This window comes from Eptesicus fuscus, chromosome 14 (genome assembly GCF_027574615.1).
Source record: "Eptesicus fuscus isolate TK198812 chromosome 14, DD_ASM_mEF_20220401, whole genome shotgun sequence".
Classification (NCBI taxonomy): domain Eukaryota; kingdom Metazoa; phylum Chordata; class Mammalia; order Chiroptera; family Vespertilionidae; genus Eptesicus; species Eptesicus fuscus.
The window spans coordinates 82,252,758-82,268,608 of NC_072486.1; positions in this window are offsets into that span (position 1 = coordinate 82,252,758).

A 15,851-nucleotide genomic window follows, 5' to 3' on the forward strand; every position below is an offset into this window, starting at 1 on the left:
AAGGCCCTGTCTCCGTGTGACAGAGAGCTCACCAGCCACAGGAAGGCCATGTCTCCATGTGACAGAGAGCTCACGCGCCACAGGAAGGTCCTGTCTCCGTGTGACAGAGAGCTCACCCACCATAGGAAGTCCCTGCCCCCGTGTGACAGAGAGCTCACCGCCACAGGAAGGCCCTGCCCCCGTGTGACAGAGAGCTCACCAGCCACAGGAAGGCCATGTCTCCGTGTGACAGAGAGCTCACCCGCGACAGGAAGGCCCTGTCTCCGTGTGACAGAGAGCTCACCCGCCACAGGAAGGCCCTGTATCCGTGTGACAGAGAGCTCACCCGCCACAGGAAGGCCCTTGTGTGACAGAGAACTCACCCGCCACAGGAAGGCCCTGTCTCCGTGTGACAGAGAGCTCACCCGCCACAGGAAGGTCCTCGTGTGACAGAGAGCTCACCCGCCAAAAGAAGGCCCTGTCTCCGTGTGACAGAGAGCTCACCGCCACAGGAAGGCCCTGTCTCCGTGTGACAGAGAGCTCACCAGCCACAGGAAGGCCATGTCTCCGTGTGACAGAGAGCTCACCCGCGACAGGAAGGCCCTGTCTCCGTGTGACAGAGAGCTCACCCGCCACAGGAAGGCCCTGTCTCCGTGTGACAGAGAGCTCACCCGCCACAGGAAGGCCCTGTCTCCGTGTGACAGAGAGCTCACCAGCCACAGGAAGGCCATGTCTCCGTGTGACAGAGAGCTCACCCGCGACAGGAAGGCCCTGTCTCCGTGTGACAGAGAGCTCACCCACCATAGGAAGGCCCTGCCCCCGTGTGACAGAGAGCTCACCGCCACAGGAAAGTCCTCGTGTGACAGAGAGCTCACCCGCCCAAAGAAAGCCCTGTCTCCGTGTGACAGAGAGCTCACCGCCACAGGAAGGTCCTCGTGTGACAGAGAGTTCACCCGCCACAGGAAGGCCCTGCCTCCGTGTGACAGAGAGCTCACCAGCCACAGGAAGGCCCTGCCTCCATGTGACAGAGAGCTCACCCGCCACAGGAAGGTCCCCGTGTGACAGAGAGCTCACCCGCCACAGGAAGGCCCTGTCTCCGTGTGACAGAGAGCTCACCCGCCACAGGAAGGTCCTGCCTCCGTGTGACAGAGAGCTCACCGCCACAGGAAGGCCCTGTCTCCGTGTGACAGAGAGCTCACCCGCCACAGGAAGGTCCTCGTGTGACAGAGAGCTCACCCGCCACAGGAAGGTCCTCGTGTGACAGAGAGCTCACGACCACAGGAAGGCCCTGTCTCCGTGTGACAGAGAGCTCACCCGCCACAGGAAAGCCCTCGTGTGACAGAGAGCTCACCCGCCACAGGAAGGCCCTGTCTCTGTGTGACAGAGAGCTCACCGCCACAGGAAGGCCCTGTCTCCGTGTGACAGAGAGCTCACCGCCACAGGAAGGCCCTGTCTCCGTGTGACAGAGAGCTCACCCGCCACAGGAAGGTCCTGCCTCCGTGTGACAGAGAGCTCACCCGCCACAGGAAGTCCCTGTCTCCATGTGACAGAGAGCTCACCCGCCACAGGAAGGCCCTTCCTCCATGTGACAGAGAGCTCACCCGCCACAGGAAGGCCCTCGTGTGACAGAGAGCTCACCCGCCACAGGAAGGCCCTGTCTCCATGTGACAGAGAGCTCACCCGCCACAGGAAGGCCCTGCCTCCATGTGACAGAGAGCTCACCAGCCACAGGAAGGCCATGTCTCCGTGTGACAGAGACCTCACCCGCCACAGGAAGGCCCTGTCTCCGTGTGACAGAGAGCTCACCCACCATAGGAAGGCCCTGCCCCCGTGTGACAGAGAGCTCACCCGCCACAGGAAGGTCCCCGTGTGACAGAGAACTCACCCGCCACAGGAAGGTCCCCGTGTGACAGAGAGCTCACCCGCCAAAGGAAGGCCCTGTCTCCGTGTGACAGAGAGCTCACCCGCCACAGGAAGGTCCTGCCTCCGTGTGACAGAGAGCTCACCGCCACAGGAAGGCCCTGTCTCCGTGTGACAGAGAGCTCACCCGCCACAGGAAGGTCCCCGTGTGACAGAGAGCTCACCCGCCAAAGGAAGGCCCTGTCTCCGTGTGACAGAGAGCTCACCCGCCACAGGAAGGTCCTGCCTCCGTGTGACAGAGAGCTCACCGCCACAGGAAGGCCCTGTCTCCGTGTGACAGAGAGCTCACCCGCCACAGGAAGGTCCTGCCTCCGTGTGACAGAGAGCTCACCGCCACAGGAAGGCCCTGTCTCCGTGTGACAGAGAGCTCACCCGCCACAGGAAGGTCCTGCCTCCGTGTGACAGAGCTCACCGCCGCAGGAAGGCCCTGCCTCTGTGTGACAGAGAGCTCACCCGCCACAGGAAGGCCCTTGTGTGACAGAGAACTCACCGCCACAGGAAGGTCCTGTCTCCGTGTGACAGAGAGCTCACCCGCCACAGGAAGGTCCTCGTGTGACAGAGAGCTCACCCGCCACAGGAAGGTCCTCGTGTGACAGAGAGCTCACCGCCACAGGAAGGCCCTGTCTCCGTGTGACAGAGAGCTCACCCGCCACAGGAAGGCCCTCGTGTGACAGAGAGCTCACCCGCCACAGGAAGGCCCTGTCTCCGTGTGACAGAGAGCTCACCGCCACAGGAAGGCCCTGTCTCCGTGTGACAGAGAGCTCACCCGCCACAGGAAAGCCCTCGTGTGACAGAGAGCTCACCCGCCACAGGAAGGCCCTGTCTCCGTGTGACAGAGAGCTCACCGCCACAGGAAGGCCCTGTCTCCGTGTGACAGAGAGCTCACCGCCACAGGAAGGCCCTGTCTCCGTGTGACAGAGAGCTCACCCGCCACAGGAAGGTCCTGCCTCCGTGTGACAGAGAGCTCACCCGCCACAGGAAGTCCCTGTCTCCATGTGACAGAGAGCTCACCCGCCACAGGAAGGCCCTTCCTCCATGTGACAGAGAGCTCACCCGCCACAGGAAGGCCCTCGTGTGACAGAGAGCTCACCCGCCACAGGAAGGCCATGTCTCCATGTGACAGAGAGCTCACCCGCCACAGGAAGGCCCTGCCTCCATGTGACAGAGAGCTCACCAGCCACAGGAAGGCCATGTCTCCGTGTGACAGAGACCTCACCCGCCACAGGAAGGCCCTGTCTCCGTGTGACAGAGAGCTCACCCACCATAGGAAGGCCCTGCCCCCGTGTGACAGAGAACTCACCCGCCACAGGAAGGTCCCCGTGTGACAGAGAGCTCACCCGCCAAAGGAAGGCCCTGTCACCGTGTGACAGAGAGCTCACCCGCCACAGGAAGGTCCTGCCTCCGTGTGACAGAGAGCTCACCGCCACAGGAAGGCCCTGTCTCCGTGTGACAGAGAGCTCACCCGCCACAGGAAGGTCCTGCCTCCGTGTGACAGAGCTCACCGCCGCAGGAAGGCCCTGCCTCTGTGTGACAGAGAGCTCACCCGCCACAGGAAGGCCCATGTGTGACAGAGAACTCACCGCCACAGGAAGGTCCTGTCTCCGTGTGACAGAGAGCTCACCCGCCACAGGAAGGTCCTCGTGTGACAGAGAGCTCACCAGCCACAGGAAGGTCCTCGTGTGACAGAGAGCTCACCGCCACAGGAAGGCCCTGTCTCCGTGTGACAGAGAGCTCACCCGCCACAGGAAGGCCCTCGTGTGACAGAGAGCTCACCGGCCACAGGAAGGCCCTGTCTCCGTGTGACAGAGAGCTCACCGCCACAGGAAGGCCCTGTCTCCGTGTGACAGAGAGCTCACCGCCACAGGAAGGCCCTGCCCCCGTGTGACAGAGAGCTCACCGCCACAGGAAGGCCCTGCCTCCGTGTGACAGAGAGCTCACCCGCCACAGGAAGGCCCTGTCTCCGTGTGACAGAGAGCTCACCCGCCACAGGAAGTCCCTCCGTGTGACAGAGAGCTCACCCGCCACAGGAAGGCCCTCGTGTGACAGAGAGCTCACCCGCCACAGGAAGGTCCTCGTGTGACAGAGAGCTCACCGCCACAGGAAGGCCCTCGTGTGACAGAGAGCTCACCCACCATAGGAAGGCCCTGCCCCCGTGTGACAGAGAGCTCACCGCCACAGGAAGGTCCTGCCTCCGTGTGACAAAGAGCTCACCCGCCACAGGAAGGCCCTGCCCCCGTGTGACAGAGAGCTCACCCGCCACAGGAAGGTCCTCGTGTGACAGAGAGCTCACCCGCCACAGGAAGGCCCTGTCTCCGTGTGACAGAGAGCTCACCGCCACAGGAAGGCCCTGCCTCCGTGTGACAGAGAGCTCACCGCCACAGGAAGGCCCTGTCTCCGTGTGACAGAGAGCTCACCCGCCACAGGAAGGCCCTGTCTCCGTGTGACAGAGAGCTCACCGCCACAGGAAGGCCCTGTCTCCGTGTGACAGAGAGCTCACCGCCACAGGAAGGTCCTGTCTCCGTGTGACAGAGAGCTCACCCGCCACAGGAAGTCCCTGTCTCCATGTGACAGAGAGCTCACCCGCCACAGGAAGGCCCTTCCTCCGTGTGACAGAGAGCTCACCCGCCACAGGAAGGCCCTCGTGTGACAGAGAGCTCACCCGCCACAGGAAGGCCCTCGTGTGACAGAGAGCTCACCCGCCACAGGAAGGCCCTGCCCCCGTGTGACAGAGAGCTCACCCACCATAGGAAGGCCCTGCCCCCGTGTGACAGAGAGCTCACCGCCACAGGAAGGTCCTGCCTCCGTGTGACAGAGAGCTCACCCGCCACAGGAAGGCCCTGTCTCCGTGTGACAGAGAGCTCACCCGCCACAGGAAGGCCCTGCCTCCGTGTGACAGAGAGCTCACCCGCCCACAGGAAGGTCCCTGTCTCCCGTGTGACAGAGAGCTCACCCGCCACAGGAAGGCCCTTCCCCCGTGTGACAGAGAGCTCACCCGCCACAGGAAGGCCCTGCCTCCGTGTGACAGAGAGCTCACCCGCCACAGGAAGGCCCTGCCTCCGTGTGACAGAGAGCTCACCCGCCACAGGAAGGTCCTGACTCCGTGTGACAGAGAGCTCACCCGCCACAGGAAGGTCCTCGTGTGACAGAGAGCTCACCCGCCACAGGAAGGCCCTTCCTCCGTGTGACAGAGAGCTCACCCGCCACAGGAAGGCCCTTGTGTGACAGAGAGCTCACCCGCCACAGGAAGGCCCTGTCTCCGTGTGACAGAGAGCTCACCCACCATAGGAAGGCCCTGCCCCCGTGTGACAGAGAGCTCACCGCCACAGGAAGGTCCTGTCTCCGTGTGACAGAGAGCTCACCCGCCACAGGAAGGCCCTGTCTCCGTGTGACAGAGAGCTCACCCGCCACAGGAAGGTCCTCGTGTGACAGAGAGCTCACCCGCCACAGGAAGGCCCTGTCTCCGTGTGACAGAGAGCTCACCCGCCACAGGAAGGTCCTCGTGTGACAGAGAGCTCACCCGCCACAGGAAGGCCCTGTCTCCGTGTGACAGAGAGCTCACCCGCCACAGGAAGGTCCTCGTGTGACAGAGAGCTCACCCGCCACAGGAAGGCCCTCGCAAGACAGAGAGCTCACCCGCCACAGGAAGGCCCTGTCTCCGTGTGACAGAGAGCTCACCCGCCACAGGAAGGTCCTCGTGTGACAGAGAGCTCAACCGCCACAGGAAGGCCCTGCCTCCGTGTGACAGAGAGCTCACCGCCACAGGAAGGCCCTGCCTCCGTGTGACAGAGAGCTCACCCGCCACAGGAAGGCCCAGTCCTCGTGTGACAGAGAGCTCACCCGCCACAGGAAGGCCCTTGTGTGACAGAGAGCTCACCGCCACAGGAAGGCCCTGTCTCCGTGTGACAGAGAGCTCACCCGCCACAGGAAGGCCCTGTCTCCGTGTGACAGAGAGCTCACCCACCATAGGAAGGCCCTGCCCCCGTGTGACAGAGAGCTCACCCGCCACAGGAAGGCCCTGTCTCCGTGTGACAGAGAGCTCACCCGCCACAAGAAGGCCCTGTCTCCGTGTGACAGAGAGCTCACCCGCCACAGGAAGGCCCTGTCTCCGTGTGACAGAGAGCTCACCCGCCACAGGAAGGCCCTGTCTCCGTGTGACAGAGAGCTCACCGCCACAGGAAGGCCCTGTCTCCGTGTGACAGAGAGCTCACCCGCCACAGGAAGGTCCTGTCTCCGTGTGACAGAGAGCTCACCCGCCACAGGAAGGCCCTAGTGTGACAGAGAACTCACCCGCCACAGGAAGGCCCTGTCTCCGTGTGACAGAGAGCTCACCCGCCACAGGAAGGTCCTCGTGTGACAGAGAGCTCACCGCTGCAGCAAGGCCCTGCCTCCTTGTGACAGAGAGCTCACCCGCCACAGGAAGGCCCTCGTGTGACAGAGAGCTCACCCTCCACAGGAAGGCCCTGTCTCCATGTGACAGAGAGCTCACCCGCCACAGGAAGGCCCTGCCTCCATGTGACAGAGAGCTCACCGCCACAGGAAGGCCCTGTCTCCGTGTGACAGAGAGCTCACACCGCCACAGGAAGGTCCTGTCTCCGTGTGACAGAGAGCTCACCGCCACATGAAGGCCCTGCCTCCGAGTGACAGAGAGCTCACCCGCCACAGGAAGGCCTGTCTCCGTGTGACAGAGAGCTCACCGCCACAAGAAGGCCCTGTCTCCGTGTGACAGAGAGCTCACCCGCCACACAGGAAGGTCCTGTCTCCGTGTGACAGAGAGCTCACCCGCCACAGGAAGTCCTCGTGAGACAGAGAGCTCACCCGCCACAGGAAAGTCCTCGTGTGACAGATAGGAAGGCCCTGTCTCCGTGTGACAGAGAGCTCACCCGCCACAGGAAGGTCCTCGTGTGACAGAGTGCTCACCCGCCACAGGAAGGCTGTCCTCGTGTGACAGAGAGCTCACCCGCCACAGGAAGGGCCTGCGTGTGACAGAGGAGCTCACCCGCCACAGGAAGGCCCGGTCTCCGTGTGACAGAGAGCTCACCCGCCACAGGAAGGCCCTGCTCCGTGTGACAGAGAGCTCAACCGCCACAGGAAGGTCCTGTCTCCGTGTGACAGAGAGCTCACCGCCACAGGAAGGCCCTGCCCCCGAGTGACAGAGAGCTCACCCGCCACAGGAAGGCCCTGCCTCCGTGTGACAGAGAGCTCACCCGCCACAGGAAGGTCCTGTCTCCGTGTGACAGAGAGCTCACCCGCCACAGGAAGGTCCTCGTGTGACAGAGAGCTCACCCGCCACAGGAAGGCCCTGTCTCCGTGTGACAGAGAGCTCACCTCCACAGGAAGGCCCTGCCCCCGTGTGACAGAGAGCTCACCGCCACAGGAAGGCCCTGCCCCCATGTGACAGAGAGCTCACCCGCCACAGGAAGGCCCTGTCCCCGTGTGACAGAGAGCTCACCGCCACAGGAAAGTCCTCGTGTGACAGAGAGCTCACCCGCCACAGGAAGGCCCTGTCTCCGTGTGACAGAGAGCTCACCGCCACAGGAAGGCCCTCGTGTGACAGAGAGCTCACCCGCCACAGGAAGGCCCTGCCTCCGTGTGACAGAGAGCTCACCCGCCACAGGAAGGCCCTTGTGTGACAGAGAACTCACCCGCCACAGGAAGGCCCTGCCTCCGTGTGACAGAGAGCTCACCCGCCACAGGAAGGCCCTGCCTCCGTGTGACAGAGAGCTCACCCGCCACAGGAAGGCCCTGTCTCCATGTGACAGAGAGCTCACCCGCCACAGGAAGGCCCTGTCTCCGTGTGACAGAGAGCTCACCCGCCACAGGAAGGTCCTGTCTCCGTGTGACAGAGAGCTCACCCGCCACAGGAAGGTCCTGTCTCCGTGTGACAGAGAGCTCACCCGCCACAGGAAGGCCCTTGTGTGACAGAGAACTCACCCGCCACAGGAAGGCCCTGTCTCCGTGTGACAGAGAGCTCACCCGCCACAGGAAGGTCCTCGTGTGACAGAGAGCTCACCGCTGCAGCAAGGCCCTGCCTCCTTGTGACAGAGAGCTCACCCGCCACAGGAAGGCCCTCGTGTGACAGAGAGCTCACCTGCCACAGGAAGGCCCTGTCTCCATGTGACAGAGAGCTCACCCGCCACAGGAAGGCCCTGCCTCCATGTGACAGAGAGCTCACCGCCACAGGAAGGCCCTGTCTCCGTGTGACAGAGAGCTCACCCGCCACAGGAAGGTCCTGTCTCCGTGTGACAGAGAGCTCACCGCCACAGGAAGGCCCTGCCTCCGAGTGACAGAGAGCTCACCCGCCACAGGAAGGGCCTGCCTCCGTGTGACAGAGAGCCCACCCGCCACAGGAAGGCCCTGCCTCCATGTGACAGAGAGCTCACCGCCACAGGAAGGCCCTGTCTCCGTGTGACAGAGAGCTCACCCGCCACAGGAAGGTCCTGTCTCCGTGTGACAGAGAGCTCACCGCCACAGGAAGGCCCTGCCTCCGAGTGACAGAGAGCTCACCCGCCACAGGAAGGGCCTGCCTCCGTGTGACAGAGAGCTCACCCGCCACAGGAAGTCCCTGTCTCCGTGTGACAGAGAGCTCACCCGCCACAGGAAGGTCCTCGTGTGACAGAGAGCTCACCCGCCATAGGAAGGCCCTGTCTCCGTGTGACAGAGAGCTCACCCGCCACAGGAAGGCCCTGTCTCCGTGTGACAGAGAGCTCACCCACCATAGGAAGGCCCTGCCCCCGTGTGACAGAGAGCTCACCCGCCACAGGAAGGTCCTGCCTCCGTGTGACAGAGAGCTCACCGCCGCAGGAAGGCCCTGCCTCCGTGTGACAGAGAGCTCACCCGCCACAGGAAGGCCCTTGTGTGACAGAGAACTCACCGCCACAGGAAGGCCCTGTCTCCGTGTGACAGAGAGCTCACCCGCCACAGGAAGGCCCTCGTGTGACAGAGAGCTCACCCGCCACAGGAAGGCCCTGTCTCCATGTGACAGAGAGCTCACCCGCCACAGGAAGGCCCTGTCTCCGTGTGACAGAGAGCTCACCCGCCACAGGAAGGCCCTGCCTCCATGTGACAGAGAGCTCACCGCCACAGGAAGGTCCTGTCTCCGTGTGACAGAGAGCTCACCCGCCACAGGAAGGTCCTGTCTCCGTGTGACAGAGAGCTCACCCGCCACAGGAAGGTCCTCGTGTGACAGAGAGCTCACCCGCCACAGGAAGGCCCTGTCGCCGTGTGACAGAGAGCTCACCTCCACAGGAAGGCCCTGCCCCCGTGTGACAGAGAGCTCTCCCGCCACAGGAAGGTCCTGTCTCCGTGTGACAGAGAGCTCACCCGCCACAGGAAGGCCCTCGCGTGACAGAGAGCTCACCCGCCACAGGAAGGCCCTGTCTCCGTGTGACAGAGAGCTCACCCGCCACAGGAAGGTCCTCGTGTGACAGAGAGCTCACCGCCAGAAGGAAGGCCCTGCCTCCGTGTGACAGAGAGCTCACCCGCCACAGGAAGGCCCTCGTGTGACAGAGAGCTCACCCGCCACAGGAAGGCCCTGTCTCCATGTGACAGAGAGCTCACCCGCCACAGGAAGGCCCTGCCTCCATGTGACAGAGAGCTCACCGCCACAGGAAGGCCCTGCCCCCGTGTGACAGAGAGCTCACCCGCCACAGGAAGGTCCTCGTGTGACAGAGAGCTCACCGCCACAGGAAGGCCCTCGTGTGACAGAGAGCTCACCCGCCACAGGAAGGTCCTCGTGTGACAGAGAGCTCACCGCCACAGGAAGGCCCTGCCTCCGTGTGACAGAGAGCTCACCCGCCACAGGAAGGTCCTCGTGTGACAGAGAGCTCACCCGCCACAGGAAGGTCCTCGTGTGACAGAGAGCTCACCCGCCACAGGAAGGCCCTCGCGTGACAGAGAGCTCACCGCCACAGGAAGGTCCTGTCTCCGTGTGACAGAGAGCTCACCGCCACAGGAAGGTCCTGTCTCCGTGTGACAGAGAGCTCACCGCCACAGGAAGGCCCTGCCTCCGTGTGACAGAGAGCTCACCGCCACAGGAAGGCCCTGTCTCCGTGTGACAGAGAGCTCACCGCCACAGGAAGGCCCTGTCTCCGTGTGACAGAGAGCTCACCGCCACAGGAAGGTCCTGTCTCCGTGTGACAGAGAGCACACCCGCCACAGGAAGGTCCTCGTGTGACAGAGAGCTCACCCGCCACAGGAAGGCCCTCGCGTGACAGAGAGCTCACCGCCACAGGAAGGCCCTGTCTCGTGTGACAGAGAGCTCACCGCCACAGGAAGGTCCCGTCTCCGTGTGTCAGAGAGCTCATCCGCCACAGGAAGGCCCTTCCTGCATGTGACAGAGAGCTCACCCGCCACAGGAAGGCCCTCGTGTGACAGAGAGCTCACCCTCCACAGGAAGGCCCTGTCTCCATGTGACAGAGAGCTCACCCGCCACAGGAAGGCCCTGTCTCCGTGTGACAGAGAGCTCACCCGCCACAGGAAGGCCCTGCCTCCATGTGACAGAGAGCTCACCCGCCACAGGAAGGCCCTGTCTCCGTGTGACAGAGAGCTCACCCGCCACAGGAAGGCCCTGTCTCCGTGTGACAGAGAGCTCACCCGCCACAGGAAGGCCCTGTCTCCGTGTGACAGAGAGCTCACCGCCACAGGAAGGCCCTGCCTCCGTGTGACAGAGAGCTCACCCGCCACAGGAAGGCCCTTCCTCCATGTGACAGAGAGCTCACCCGCCACAGGAAGGCCCTCGTGTGACAGAGAGCTCACCCGCCACAGGTAGGCCCTGTCTCCGTGTGACAGAGAGCTCACCGCCACAGGAAGGTCCTGTCTCCGTGTGACAGAGAGCTCACCGCCACAGGAAGGTCCTGTCTCCGTGTGACAGAGAGCTCACCCACCACAGGAAGTCCCTGTCTCCATGTGACAGAGAGCTCACCGCCACAGGAAGGTCCTCGTGTGACAGAGAGCTCACCCGCCACAGGAAGGCCCTGCCTCCGTGTGACAGAGAGCTCACCGCCACAGGAAGGCCCTGTCTCCATGTGACAAAGAGCTCACCCGCCACAGGAAGGCCCTTCCTCCATGTGACAGAGAGCTCACCCGCCACAGGAAGGCCCTTGTGTGACAGAGAGCTCACCGCCACAGGAAGGCCCTGTCTCCGTGTGACAGAGAGCTCACCCGCCACAGGAAGGCCCTTCCTCCATGTGACAGAGAGCTCACCCGCCACAGGAAGGCCCTCGTGTGACAGAGAGCTCACCGCCACAGGAAGGTCCTGTCTCCATGTGACAGAGAGCTCACCGCCACAGGAAGGCCCTCGTGTGACAGAGAGCTCACCCGCCACAGGAAGGCCCTGTCTCCGTGTGACAGAGAGCTCACCCGCCACAGGAAGGACCTGCCTCCGTGTGACAGAGAGCTCACCCGCCACAGGAAGGCCCTGTCTCCATGTGACAGAGAGCTCACCGCCACAGGAAGGCCCTGTCTCCATGTGACAGAGAGCTCACCCGCCACAGGAAGGCCCTGCCTCCGTGTGACAGAGAGCTCACCGCCACAGGAAGGCCCTGTCTCCATGTGACAGAGAGCTCACCCGCCACAGGAAGGCCCTTCCTCCATGTGACAGAGAGCTCACCCGCCACAGGAAGGCCCTCGTGTGACAGAGAGCTCACCGCCACAGGAAGGCCCTGTCTCCGTGTGACAGAGAGCTCACCCGCCACAGGAAGGCCCTTCCTCCATGTGACAGAGAGCTCACCCGCCACAGGAAGGCCCTCCTGTGACAGAGAGCTCACCGCCACAGGAAGGTCCTGCCCCCGTGTGACAGAGAGCTCACCGCCACAGGAAGGTCCTGTCTCCGTGTGACAGAGAGCTCACCCGCCACAGGAAGGCCCTGTCTCCGTGTGACAGAGAGCTCACCCGCCACAGGAAGGCCCTGCCCCCATGTGACAGAGAGCTCACCCGCCACAGGAAGGTCCTGCCCCCGTGTGACAGAGAGCTCACCCGCCACAGGAAGGCGCCAGGGCGCCTGGGAAAGATTTGCTCAGGGCGTTCCCCTGGGGGTCCCCTGTCCTGGCGCTGCTCTGAGCCCAGACTGGTTCTCTGGGGAGAAGGATGGGTCCAGGCAGGGATGGGGCCCCACATGCCTCCTTCATGAGCAAATGATGACGAGGTCACCATGAAAGGAGGGGAGACTGTCCCTGAGTCTCTTAAAAGTGAGGAAGCGCTGCAGCACCCAGCACCCAGCCGAAGTCTCAGGCCAACAGGGGTCACTCCCTCTGAGACGCGCTGGCGGAGGCTGTAGGGCAAGGCCGCACCCGGTCCTCCCCGAGGCCCAACCGAATCGGGCTGTCGCCTCGCGGCTCCCGCACCTCAGGATGCGGCGGGCGGCTCCACTCGCCGGAAGCGCAGGGCTGCAGGGCTCAGGGTCCGCCCGCCCCGCCCCGACGCGGGACTGGTTTCCAGCCCGCTCCCTCCACCTTCCCCCTGGGCCGCCTGCGAGCCCCGGCGCGAGGGCCCGAGGGAGTTGTTGGGGCACAGCCGGGGTGACACAGGGTGACACAGGGCCATCGCCTCGCTGTGGGAGCCCCTGAGGAAAGGTGGGCTACGTGGCAGCAAACACCTGGCCGCACGGCCAGCCTTGGCCTCGCGGAAGCTCCCGGCCACCGAGCCTCGGAAGGCGGGAATCTAACGCGGACGGGCTGGCGGCTGCGGCTGGCTCTCCTGTGTGTCCGTCTGTCTGTCCGTCCGTCCCAGTGGCGTCCTGGGTCCTTGCATCGGGGCTCCGTCGGGCGGTTTGGAGCGCACACGGCTGGAAGGACATGGAGACACACAGGCAGGACCCTCTCGCCCGCCTGGAGGTGTGAGAGCAGGAAGGCGCCAGACCCTGGCTGGGGTGCGGGCTCCGAGGACTGGCGTCACGTGCTGTCCAGACTTTGGGGTGCAGCAAGACCCCCCACTCCCGCCAGGCGAGGGGCGCCCCGCCTTCACACGGAGCTGCGCCCACCGCTCTCCCCGAAGCAGGAGAGAAGCTGTCCCGGGAGTGAGCCCGGCCAATGGCTGGGCCCCGTGCTCACTGGGCAAGTTAAAACGTACGATGGCGGCACCTGCTCAGGCGGAGGGGGGGCAGCTTGGGGGTGTCCCTCGCCCGGACGCCCGGACGCCCCTCCGCCCCTGAGGCGGCCTGGCCGCGGAGGGGTCGGGTAGCCGGGCGCAGACGCCGGGTGTCCGCTCCGGGCCTTAGGCCCAGAGACCCCGCCCCTCAGGTCAGCAAGACGTGAAGGAAGGGAAGATGGCGGTAAACGGGGCCAGCGGGACGGCCGCCACAGGGGCCGGGGCCGGGGGACCGCGGAGGGCAGCGCCCCAGGCCCCGCCCTGCTCCCCGGCCCGCGGGTCCAGGAGCGAATGCGGCCCGGCGGCGCGGGCACTGCAGGGCGGGAAGGCCGCGGAGGGTTGGGGTGGGGGACGCCCTGCCCGGTGTGGAGACGGCAGGGAGGTCCCTGTCCGACAATGAGGCCTGAAGTGCGCTCTCCGCCACCTGCTGCACCCGGTGACGCCGCCTTCCCTGGGCCTGGGCCTGGGCCCTGCACCTTCGGCCGCCAGAGGCTGAGGGGACCGTGGGACTCAGGAGGGGGGCGGGGGGCGTGAGGGACGGTGTGAGGGGGCCCGGGACGGTGTGAGGAACGGTGTGAGGGGGCCCGGGACGGTGTGAGGGACAGTGTGAGGGGGCCCGGGACGGTGTGAGGGACGGTGTGAGGGACGGTGTGAGGGACGGTGTGAGGGACGGTGTGAGGGACAGTGTGAGGGACGGTGTGAGGGGGCCCGGGACGGTGTGAGGGACGGAGTGAGGGACGGTGTGAGGGACGGAGTGAGGGACGGTGTGAGGGACGGTGTGAGGGGGCCCGGGACGGTGTGAGGGACGGTGTGAGGGACGGTGTGAGGGACAGTGTGAGGGACAGTGTGAGGGGGCCCGGGACGGTGTGAGGGACAGTGTGAGGGACGGTGTGAGGGACGGTGTGAGGGGGCCCGGGACGGTGTGAGGAACGGTGTGAGGGGGCCCGGGACGGTGTGAGGGACAGTGTGAGGGGCGCCGGGACGGTGTGAGGGACAGTGTGAGGGGGCCCGGGACGGTGTGAGGGACAGTGTGAGGGGGCCCGGGACGGTGTGAGGGACGGTGTGAGGGGGCCCGGGACAGCCTCAGGAGGCCGAGCCCCCACCTCAGTGCCGGGCTCCTAGCAACTCTGGACAAGCTCCTTCCCGCTGTCACCCTACTTTCTAGTGGAGACGATAAGGCCGCGTCACTTCCCTGGAGCACCAGGCAGGGCCCCAGGTGGGGTCCGCTTGCAAGGGCACCAATGATGACAGTCGGGCGCTGGGCACATCCAGGTAAACCCTCCGGCTGCCTCCCACTCCACAGAGCAGCACACGGCGCACACACACACACGCGCGCACACACACCACCACACACTCAGACTCAGACATACCACACACACCACATACCACATGGCACACACACACAGACACACCACAGAGCGGCACACGGTACACACAGACACACACACCACAGAGCCACACATGGCACACATACACACAGATACACACCACAGAGCGGCACATGGCACACACACAGATACAGACACATCATGGAGCTGCACACAGTACACACACACACACACCACACACCATGGAGCCACACAAGGCACACACAGACACACACACACCATGGAGCCGCATACAGCACACTACACACACACACCACACACACGCTGGGGTTGCATGACCTTTTATAGAATTTGATGTGATTAGGAAGCACAAGCCTGAATTTGTTTGGGGTTTTTATAAAGTGATCACTGGGGACTGTACCTCTTTAGATTAATGAGCTTTGTAAGGGGTTCAATGTGCACTCCCACAGGATGGGTGTCTTCATCTTAGTTTCCCAAAGGAAATCAATCTAGAAACATGAACCAATGTCTTAATGGTTCGATGTTTTCCAATGTGTTAAACATGGAACATAATGCAATTTGAGGATGTTATTTTCGCCTCCATTTCCTGAAGCAGTTTAAATTCTGTATGAAAATGAGCGTTGGTGTCAATGGCCCGCGTGCTCGCTGCCTGGCTGCGGGCATCCTGACGGCTTGAGGGCTGTCTGGCCTGAATGCGGGGGCTGGGGGTGAGCTCGGCAGCCACCAGCAACCCCCTCCGACCCCCGCTCTCCTCCTCCTCGGGGTTCACAGCAGCGCCACGGGGGGCTCCCTCAGAGGTGTAGGACTAACTTGATGCTTTGTAGACTTGCGATGTCTTACCAAGAGTCAAAAATAAAACAGAAGAGCTGTGGGTCCCAAGGATTTTCTTAAATAATATACACTGAGTGGCCAGATTATTGTGATCTCTGAACGCATAATAATCTGGCCACTCAGTGTATATCCTATATAATAAAAGGCTAATATGCAAATTGTCTCCTCCACCAAGAGTTCCACCAGCAGGCAGGCCAGCCAGCCGCCCATGTCCCCTCCCCCTGGCCAGGCTGGCTGGACCCCACCCATGCACGAATTCATGCACCGGGCCTCTAATATACACACACACACACACACACACACTGAGTGGCCAGATTATTATGTGTTCAGAGATCATAATAATCTAGCCACTCAGTGTATAGTTTTGGTGCTGAGTAATTTATTAACACAACTATTAATGCCTGAAATGTTTTTGTCAAGTTTTGCAAAACCGGCATAAATGTTTAAGATGCCATCCCCACAGGCGTACTGCCAGGAAAAAGCAGCCCATTACCTAGCTAGGGCTTTATGGAATATTTATAAGATCCAATTTAACACAGTTCCAGGCAGGCAGCCAACGTGAAGGTAGTTGCTTCACTTTTATCATTTGAGCTTTTTATGTAAGTCAACAAAACAGTGAAGGAAGAGGGTGTGAATAATTAGGTGCCCCAATAGCACTTTCTTGAGACTCTTTAATATGCTCCTGGGATC